This window comes from Corticium candelabrum, chromosome 2 (genome assembly GCF_963422355.1).
Source record: "Corticium candelabrum chromosome 2, ooCorCand1.1, whole genome shotgun sequence".
In the NCBI taxonomy this organism is placed as follows: Eukaryota; Metazoa; Porifera; class Homoscleromorpha; order Homosclerophorida; family Plakinidae; genus Corticium; species Corticium candelabrum.
The window spans coordinates 7,004,133-7,014,630 of record NC_085086.1 but is presented as its reverse complement, the minus strand read 5'-3'; the positions used below and the strand labels follow the sequence as shown (position 1 = coordinate 7,014,630).

General features: G+C 40.0%; 2 long non-coding RNA genes across 3 annotated transcripts; both read left to right on the top strand.

The window, feature by feature from the left end:
- Positions 1-3,081: 3,081 nt before the first annotated feature.
- On the top strand, positions 3,082-7,852 carry LOC134176121 (uncharacterized). The gene is made up of 9 exons (XR_009969248.1): positions 3,082-3,210; positions 3,280-3,434; positions 3,492-3,665; positions 5,149-5,367; positions 5,425-5,582; positions 5,643-5,740; positions 5,802-5,904; positions 7,158-7,249; positions 7,314-7,852. It is a non-coding gene; the product is annotated as an uncharacterized LOC134176121 (long non-coding RNA).
- An 849-nt stretch (positions 7,853-8,701) lies between these two features.
- Positions 8,702-9,081, top strand: LOC134198064 (uncharacterized). 2 transcript variants are annotated; one of them, XR_009972749.1, is made up of 3 exons: positions 8,702-8,782; positions 8,853-8,879; positions 8,990-9,081. It is a non-coding gene; the product is annotated as an uncharacterized LOC134198064 (long non-coding RNA). The 2 variants fall into 2 exon arrangements; XR_009972750.1 differs by having other exon boundaries at positions 8,964-9,075.
- Positions 9,082-10,498: the final 1,417 nt, after the last annotated feature.

Below are 10,498 nucleotides of genomic sequence, written 5' to 3'. Positions count from 1 at the left end.
TTTTGGTCTGTTTCTGTCTGTGTATGAGTCTGTCTGTCTGTGAGTCTGCCTGTCTGTGATTCTGTCTATTTGTTGATCTGTGTGTTTGTCTGTCTTTGTCTGTGAGTCTGTCTGTATGCGTGAATGTCAGTCTGTGTTTTCTGTTTGTCTATCTGTGTGTCTGTCTGTCTGTCTTAATACATATATTTCATACATTGAAACTAGTACACTCGAACTAAACTGTAAAACAAACAAGCAAGCCCGCAGGCCCTACGCTAAAACTAATTGCTAACGCCTAAACAACATATCTGTTTGTCTGTCTCTCTTTCTCTCTGTCTATGCTAGGACAGTAAACGTAATCCTTCTCTGCGACCCCGGATATCGGACACCACCATCATTCACCGGACACGACCTCTCCCATGAAAACGCAAATGCAATTCTGCAATTTCGCACCTGAGATAGGTTTGTAGGTGACTAGCTAACACAACAACACTATCACTGTCTCCGTCTGCTACTCTCCAGGAGAGATAGCGCACGCTCATTGAGTCGAGGTAACGCTCCTTTCGTCGGACAGTCGTTTTTTTCTTTGCAGCAGCAGTCTGTAGGTAAAAATGTCATGAGAGAGAGTTGGAAGGAAATATTGTACGGCCCCCAATTCATTTGACCTTTATTTGACTCAGCAACGGTTAGTAGCGGAAACTGCTGAATTTTCTCTGCTGACAAGCTCACTCTGTTGGCATCTACTAGCCCTCCGGTACTGTCTAGTCTTCCCAACGTAAGAATTTGAACTCCTGAGTGTCTTGCAGAACAACTGCACAGGCTTGATGCACATGGATGTAGCAGACGATTCACGTCATCCATGTTCAAGCTTAGCGGTGAGCACATTCTCCCAACTCGCACAGGAACAGCCCTTGCTTTCCTTTCAAGGCCCCTAAATTGTTACTTGGCTCTGAATAGGACGTGTGCAGGTGTTCTGATCTCAGTTTGATATCTACCTTTGCTGACCTTGCACCGTCACAAAGTCCAGCACGTCGTCGTTGGTACAACCAGCTGTACCGAATGCAGGAAATTTGTTTACTATCAGAGCAGCTAGAACCTTCACTCCTGCTTCTCCTATGTAGAGTTGAATTAGATAAAGTCAAGTCCTCGTCAACGCGCGCTAGGCAGTGATCGACTTTCTTTGCAAAGGGTAAAAGAGCGTTTTAGCACTTCAACCCTGCCCTCTCATCGGTTTCGGTTGTCGTCTTCTTTGTTGAACGGCTAGTTCGTTCAAGCGACATCTTCTACACGTCCTAGTGGGGGCGTGGTTGTAGGAGAAATGACTCAGAATTGCCATCAAGCACTCTAGGCAAGTGGTCTGCGTTCTGCGGCGTTTCAGATAGCTGAATTTAATCAACTGCAGTTATTTGTAACCTGGACCTGTTGCTGAGAATGTAGGAAGGCAAGAAAATGGGTGTCCGACGATTGGGGCCGTTACCACGGGCGTTTGACCGACTGTAACTCATACAGATCTTGGCTGACATGCAGGGTAACAACAAGATTTGTAGGTAAAGAGTTGTTGATTAGCGATATATAAGTAACTAGGCCGAAGGATGCGTGTGTGCAATTTAGACGCTACTGTCCGGTGAACGATGTGTTTGTCCGATGACCTGGGTATGCAAGGCTCAGCACAGTTTTCAATCTCACTCTAAGCAGAGAAGAGGTACAATGCTCTCTCTTGGTGTGCTCAATTACAACTTGGATACCTACATTTATGATTTGTTAGGGACTGCGTTCAAAAACGGATAACTGAGAATTCGCGTCCGGAATATGATGGTGTCCGAGGAACGGGGCCGTGCTCTATTGCCTTTTTCAACCGCAGGCGATCCCCCATGACAGGAAAGAGACTCTTAAATTCGTTTGAATCACCTAACAAATCCATGAAAGCTGCTCCATCGATTTCGTTTTCTGCAAAAGACACTTGCACGAGCAACTCGTAGACCTTCTACTAATTTTCTATTATATAAAATTAGCAAAGCGTTCTAATTTCTTTACCCTCAAAGAGATCTTGAACTCTGCTGTTGAACGACTTCCTATCCAACCACTCTCGTATATCACTCGTTGATACCCTCCATGACGTGGCCGCGCAAACAAGAATGAACATGCAACGCGCATGCGCTCTGGTAGGTTGACTGCTCTGTCATGGTGTCATGTTCTACGCATCGGGCAACATCTAGAAGTTCTTTAGTTAGACACGTACTGAAAACTCATTAGCATCATGCTAATTTCGTCGTCCATTGCTCTCATACCGGATGCGGTCGTTCGTACGGGAATTGGAAGAGTTTCGTGCAGCATCTGCGGCGACGACATGGAAATTTCAGTTGTGGTAGGCTTGATGATTCTTTTCAAATGACGGAGACAAGTGAAGAAATACCAGATTCAGGCTTTGAAAATTCATATGACAGTGCAAAACGCTCAAGGTTGGATAGAGCTAATAATTCTAACTGTCAGACCTCAACAGGCGAATATTTACTGCGTTTGAAGACTCAGACCGGCCTTTCTCAGTCGGCTATAGATACAGCTGTAGACGCTACGGAAGATCTCATTGCTTCAGTACTAGGACAAGTTAGAACAAAAATCCTGGAAAGAGGTGGAGACATACGTCAACTTGGTAATGTGTTTGACCAATGCTGCTCTGACTGTAAAAGTTGTTTCTCCAATTTGGGTAGAGTCTATCAGCAGGAACTGTTTTACAGAAACCACTTTCACGTAGTAGTAAGTGTACAGCAATTAGACAGAGGTAGTAGACACGCCTTCAGTGATCAAGGCTGTACTATACTAACTATTGATTTGCTAAGGAACCGGTTCCAGTGAGATGTGATTCTGCCCAGTCATAGGAGTCATTTCTGACATGGCAGATACAAGGAGGTGTTAGACAACCAGTAGAGAAATTGCCAACAGGATAGTATGTTTCTTTTCTGAAAAATTGGAGGTAAAATGAGTTTTGTCAATGACTTTTTGTATATTTTGTATTGTGTAAATGTGTTTTATGCAACAAGTTCTGAATACAAGCTAAGTATTTTCAAATGTGATGAACAGCCATATCTGCAGTGATGGCATAATATGAGATGTATGTGATGGCAATTACTGCAAAAGCCATGAACTGTTTGGACAAGACGATAGAGCTCTTCAAGTCATAGCATACTTTGACGATGTAGAAGTTGTCAATCTTTTGGGATCTAAAGGAAAGAAGTATACAGTGGTTTTGTTGATTTTCCTAATAACAATTTGTAGAACATGCTGTTTATAATGTTTGTGAAGGTTGTTTCTACTACATCTTAGCAAACTTGGCACCTGTCCATAGGTCTGCTGTGGAAGCAATTCAGCTAATTGCCGTTGCAAAGACAAATGACATACCAAGTTATGGTGTTGATCTTTTTTTGCAGGCATTTGTGGATGAGATCAACACTCTTTCGGTTTGTTTGTTGAACTTTCATTTTTCAGAAGAACTGTCAAGCCATTTGTTTCCTTAGATGGGCCACACATTTATTATACATGGAAATGAGCAACGGTTATCTGGGTCTGTGGTTGCATTTTGTGGAGACATTTCTGCAAGCAATTTCTTTGGTGGATTTAAAGAAGGAGTTGGAGGAGCATTTAGAAAGTGTTGTCAATGTATGGCTAGTGATTCAGACATACAAAACAAGGTACGTTTATTCAATTTGTAATGCTAATAATATCCAAACTTATCATCACAAAGTGATACTTCATTACTTGTGATACTATGGCAACTTGTTTGATTAGTAGTACGACATTGCCCTTATTTTTTAAGAAAATGTAGCAACTCCAGTGCTCATTATTGTCATTATTATGTATTGTAATAATATTGTGTCAATGCTCCTTGGGTGTATGGCTGCACTAGCGTGTACACATACACGATAGGGGAAGGTTCTTTTGCAGCACATCTTTTTGAACATATTGCAGGTACAGAGTGGAATATAAGGTAAATGTTTGGTCGGTCGTGCTCTAGCAAAAGAGGTTGCCCGACATTTTAAAATTTTGGGCATTCATTCGTATTTGATTTCACAATCCATTCACTTGTAATTATCTACATCAACATTTAGTTCCATTTCTTTATTTGTTTTATCATATTCACTATTGTATTTATTGCTATCAAAACCAAAACATAAAATTTGGCTTGTTTTCTGTTGTTCTGTTGCATTGTTATTGATCATTATGACGGGTGTTTGTCATGGTGGTTACAATTCATTGTAGCTAAAATTTTATTAAAATTTAGTTAAAACTAGGCTCATTGAGTAATGACATGAACTGATCAAGAGATGAACAAGCTAATCAAGAGCATGTTTATCCTAGTCGACTGCAGCTTGTGCAATAAACGGTGCTTGGGGCAATAAATATGATATTTCTCTAAAACATCATTTTGCATTCACACATCTGGAGATTATCAACTCTAGATCTTGCCTGCTGCTTCAGTCAGTTGTCTGGACTTTTGGGTTGCTCGTTGATTCCCTACCGTCGATGCAATAATTATTACACGTAAACAGTCATGTATAGGTATGTCTGGTCAAAGCAAAATTGTGGTTGGTCACGAACACCAGTCGGTTGGTCAATGACTGATGACCGACCGTTATATTCCACTCTGCAGGTATTTGCGTGTATCACTTATTTCTGGTGGGGACTGTGCACATGGGTATGAAGCTAGTATTGCACAATACAACATGTGCTATGCCTGCAATTTCTGTCAGACTCGCTGTTTTGGACACTATTGTTCTATCATTAATTCTAGGATTTTGCAAGTTGAAGAGTCGTTTTCTGAAGGACATTTGTTGCATGGTAACATTTGACAATGAGTGATGTCTGATGTCTGTGCTCACAGCATTAGATATCGGAACTCACTATGGAGTCAATGCCAGATCACAGTGTTGGATTTACATTTAGAGTTTAGCAGACATCATATACATTCAAAAAATGGTCATTGCAAACACCAATAGAAACAACAAAGAAGTTTTATCCAAACATGTAAACATTTTTGTGGCAAAATAGAAACTTTAGAGTCTTTATCTTACCAAAAATGAAGAGTTTCTGGTGTGGCCTGATTATTTTTTATTTCTATTTATAAAACGGTAGACCAATGTGTTGATTTTAAAATGCTAATTCTGTTTGTCACAGTTTACAGAAAGCAAGTTTGTTATGAGGAATGAAGTGATGCATAAAGAACAGTGTCAGCAGCTGGAAGATTCTGACTTACGCTCTCTCTTCTCTGTCAATTATGGGTTAAATTATAGGAGTGTTTTAATTAAGCAAAATCAAGAACTTCATAGTCACTCAGCGCGTACCATTTGACTTGATGCATATTCTTTTGGAAGGAGTGATCACCAGAGAAATTAGGTTAGTATTACACAGCATTTTGCTAGACTTGTACAGCTTTATCAGATGTTTGTCTAGAGTGCTTCTTCAACACTGCTTTTCTTAGAGGTATTTTACATTTGTAACCCTGAACCAACAAAGCAAGTATGTAGATCTAGGATATAATGAATGCAAAGATCATCCCACACAAATAACAAGAGATCCTATAGATCGAGATGAGATGTTAGGTCAGCGAGGTACATTTGTATGAATATCAACAGTTTTTCTGGTTTGGTAAATGATTTAATTTGTTGTAGCTGCTCAGTCATGGTTTTTGGCATTGAACGTTCCAATTTTCATAGGTGAATATGTTCCAGCTGATGATGAACACTACTTTTGTTTTCTGACATTGCTGGTAATATTGGCGATATGTGTTGCAACAACTGTGACCACTGATGATGCTTGTCTCCTGGCAGCTATGATTGAAGGCCATCACCACCGATTCTGTCACTTATATCCTGGCAAAACAATAACACCTAAAATGCGTTGTATGGTTCATCTGCCAAGTCAGCTTTTGAGGTACTGTTTAAACATGTTTAATTAATAAATTAACAGATTTTATATGCTTTTTCAAGTAGAAGTGTTTGCTTTTGGTGTCTTGTTTATGCCCCCACCATATACCAAACATTTGTTTTTTCATTAGTTGAATATTTTATCGTGGACCTCAATTATAATTGGCAATGTGTGTACAATTTACACTATATGAAGATTTCATTAGTGAACATAACAATAGAATGTTTGTAACTGTAAGTCACACTTTACAATCTGAGTAGCAGCTTACTAAGTAGATATAGCTTGCTAAAGTTATTACGTTGCCCAGAAACTCAGCCTCTTTGAGGTGGACATAATATATTTGCCATTATACTTGAGGGCAGCTCACCAGGATATTTTATACATAATTAAGTCCTTCTTTAGAAACAAGTGACTGAGGACTGTATCTATGAGATTGATTCAAGTGTGATTTATAATACTGATCAGCTTCATGGGTTACTACTAAAGCACAGGATACCATTTTTCAACGCTTGGGATCACGCCTCCTTCAGTCAGTTGCTTTCATTTTACTAGATCCACTTTCAATCTGTTTCAGTTTGTTGAATTTCTTTACTGACAAAGGTTCTGTTTGTTGATTTTGTATGTTACTGCAATAATGTTCACAGAAGGTGCTCAAACTTCTTCCTCGTCGTTTAATTCTAATCAGTGAAAAAGATTGCTTATTGCTTTTTTCACGAACATATGGTTGTTGCCAACTGGTGCACTATTAACCTTGGGCATGCACAGTGTCAGATACCAGTCTTTTGCATCTAAGGTGTGGGTTAATATTTGAACTCGAGTTACTATTATTTTAAACTTATCGGATGCACAGGTTACTATTTGAGTGCAGACTTTTATTCAGAAGTATGGTAATATCTTTACATTGTAAAGTTGCAGTAATACTCTGGATTTAGGTTAGATGAAATTGCCAACACAAATATAGTTGATATTAATTACTAACATTGCTATTGTCATGCTAACTTTCTACCTCTACGGACTATGTGGTGTATGAGATTTGAAGGAAAGAATGGACACTTTAAACGTCTTGTCAAATGAAATTTTAGAAATATTCTTTATTCACTGGCTAAGCAAGCACAATTGTACACGTACGTGACATTGCTTGTTGTCAAGTCCTGATGGGTCATCATCATATCTAGCAGTGGAAGATGTTGTCCACTCTGATATAGAAATTAACTGCTTGGGAATTGATTGTAGGTTTATGACTTTGTTCATTTCTTCAGGAACTACTATAGACTTTACCAACCACCTCTTAGCAGAGCAGCTCTGAAGATAGCTTGGTTCAAGGAATCAAAACTTCATTGTGGGTTTTGAGGTATGTGGTTATTCTTTTTTGTAACTGCCGTAACTGCATGAAAAGCTTTGTTCCTGTGCAATAGTGCTAAAGGTCTTACCATGCGAAGTGTTATATACAAAAACGGCTCTGTAGTTAAGATTCCAGCACTTAATCCAGATATTGACTTCACTTTTGCTACAGTTGATCTCATTATGTGGCAGAGAATGAGAAATATTTTGTTGTTCGATGTCTTGAGATCTGCTCTTTCAATGATCACTTTTACTCATATGAAGTTCAGCCAAGCGCAAAGAGTACACTGGTTTCATGCAATTCTCTTATAGAGAATGAGTCATCCAGTATCAGAAAAGTTGGTGACATGCTGTTGGTGACTGAAAGAATTGCTGTTTTTCATCACATACCTGGACTTTAGATATGTAGCATATATTTTCTTAATTGTGTGACTGGTGTAAACAATACTTCACGTGTGCCTTAGACTTCTCTATACTAATGTACAAAGCACCAGTTGCAGGTTTTGTTTCTAACTGAGATTATTAGAATTTACACATTTTTCTTGTTGTAGAGTAGAAGGTTTGATTTAGCACACTTGTTGTAAACGTTTCAACACATCAGTACTTGTTACCAACAGGCATCATAATTTAACACACTGTGTTAGTTTGTGGTTGTATTGTTTCAACACAGGCATGTGTGGTTTTGAGGATAATTGGTTAGATTCTAAATATAGATGTCTTGTTTCCACACGTGGTTCTCTATTTTTAACACTTTGTATCAAAACATGCGTGGTCGCTTGTTTAAAGCACTATTTCTTACATATATAAACGACATGTTGTAACTCTACAAACGCCCACCAAAGACTCTAGGCTGCATACGTTGTCTAGATTTAGAAACGTGGGAGAGTTGGCACTTCAATTGGTTTTGTAGAGGTAAAAACGCAGCCTTGATGCAATCACACAAGAACACGAGTGAAAAATCTTCAAAAACTAGATTCTCTGTAGTTTATAGATAAAATTTACTTAGACACTTCCTTTCGCATGCAGTCTCTCCAGTCTCCCATAGAGTATAGTATACCATCGCCGTAACTCACAGTTGAAATGTCGTACAAACGACCGTCGCCAAGACATCGAAATACCTGTCGAGTAACGAAAGCTTGCCTTCTATCATGACAGCCAATACGGGCACCACAGGGAACGCTTTTCACACCCACGCACTATTATCTCTAGAGCTATGAAGACGGTCTTTCTCTTCCTCATTCTGACTATTTCTGGAGTAAGTCTAAGAATTTTCAGCTTTTACTCTACTATCTATAGTGCAAAAAGTGCACAGTGTGCTCGCAGTGCTTGCGTAGCGAGGTCTAGAGCAGCTAGTAAACATGCGCATCTGGTTGTGGTTGTCTTTTTCTTTTTCTCCTGGAGCTAGGCAGGCGTCATTGTTAGTAACATGCGTACGATGTTTATTGCGTTGTCTCTGTTGTAGCTGCTGGCTCTAGTGTTTTTCAAAAACACGGAAGCAGAGACGTACAACGAAGCCTGCCTCATAAACACGCTCTTCCGAACGGTAAAAGCAAAGAAACTGTCGCAAACGTGTATTCTAGAGAAGCGCATTCCGAGTGCGTATTTCGTTGTAGGTTTCTGAATTGCAGGCGACTCTGAAGGTATACTAGGCATGACGACGTCTGTTTGCATGATTGTGAATGAGTCTGTCTGTTGCGAGGTAGCCTTTCTTTTTGTTGTTTAAGAGGAATTTCGCGTCTTTCGACTGCAGAATACTAGAAAATGTTTGAAAACCGGCGATTGACTGTATAGCGTGCATGCCATGTGGGAAAGCAGGAAGTCTGGTACTCGTGTGAAAGAGCAGGAAGTCTGGTACTGGTTTGAAAGTTTAGATAGGTGAAATTAACAACTTTTTAAACCCAGTGACGAGAAGGCTGCAGATCTATAGATGAAACTAAATCTAGGATTGGTCAATTAACTGTGCCAATAGAACAAAATCAGTAAAACTCCTTTTTTGGCACATCAGTGTTTGCCAAAAAGGGTTTTTACACTGGCATGCATGTTGCTACAAGTCCCAAAACATTTTGAGAAAATGATGGGTATGTAGGGATGGGTATGTACTTATGTCATTTATGCCCATCTCCTACATCACATTCACAACTGCTGCAAGCCATATAGGTAAAAAGATTGTCACGTAGGAGATGGGCATAATTGACATAAGTACATACCCATCATTTTCTCAAAATGTTTTTAGACTTGTGTAGTTTGAAATGGAAATGACAGTTCTACTAGACGTGTGCAGCTCGGCCGGGATGTCAATCTTTGATTGCATCTGTAGACACTCCCCCCTTTACGCTCAGCATACACGGAATTACGTAGCAGCTGACGGATTTACGTAATAACACTGATTGCATCTATAAACAACTCCCATTACCTAGGGATCCACGGAAGAGATACACGCCGTGCACAGAGAGTCAGACAGGACGCCGCGTCGTTGAACACAGTGGTACTGTACATGTTCAACTACACGCAACTATAAGCAGCATGTAGCAGCAGGTGGAAGTAGCAGCTAGGCTTCCAAACGGTAGTCACATGTACACACGTGACCGGAACAACATGGCGTTGTGGGAAACAGTACGTGGAACTTCATGGCAGCAGTTGACTGATACAAGGTGACTTTGCACATTTCTAGCTTTTGGGTCAGTGCAATTCTTCGGACAAGAGCGAATCGTTTGGTGTGACTCTCGTCGTTGTAGCTGCTTCGAGTGAGGCGCTAGCCTGGCTGACAGTGAAATGTGAAATGTGAATTGGGAAATGGGAAATGGGAAATGGGAAATGTGAAAGAATAAATCAGGTTTTTTACTTGCCGATAGCTGGCTTCTGAGGCGCTTAGTGTCAGCGGTGATAGTCTGGCTACCATTAGGAACATTTGAAGTTGAGCGCTACGTGGGTCCGAGATCTCTGTAAGGAGTTCTGGGAGATCCGGTTCGGATGCGTTTGGATACTTTTGTATGGGCAGCCATTTAGATTCTTCGCATCCCTACATAGGGAGTGCGGATAAGTTGAAGGGCACCACTAATGACAAGTTCTAATTGAGTTTGTCAACATCAGTGAAGTCTGCGGCCAAGACTTCTTCGCTGTTCTACAACATTTCTTAATTATGTTGTGTTTGTTTTATCAATAGAACAACGCCATATGTAGGACTAAACTAAATTCACTGAATTGTAGTGGGATATGTGGAAGAAACATATAGTAGCTATCAACTGTCAGGTGTTGGTTT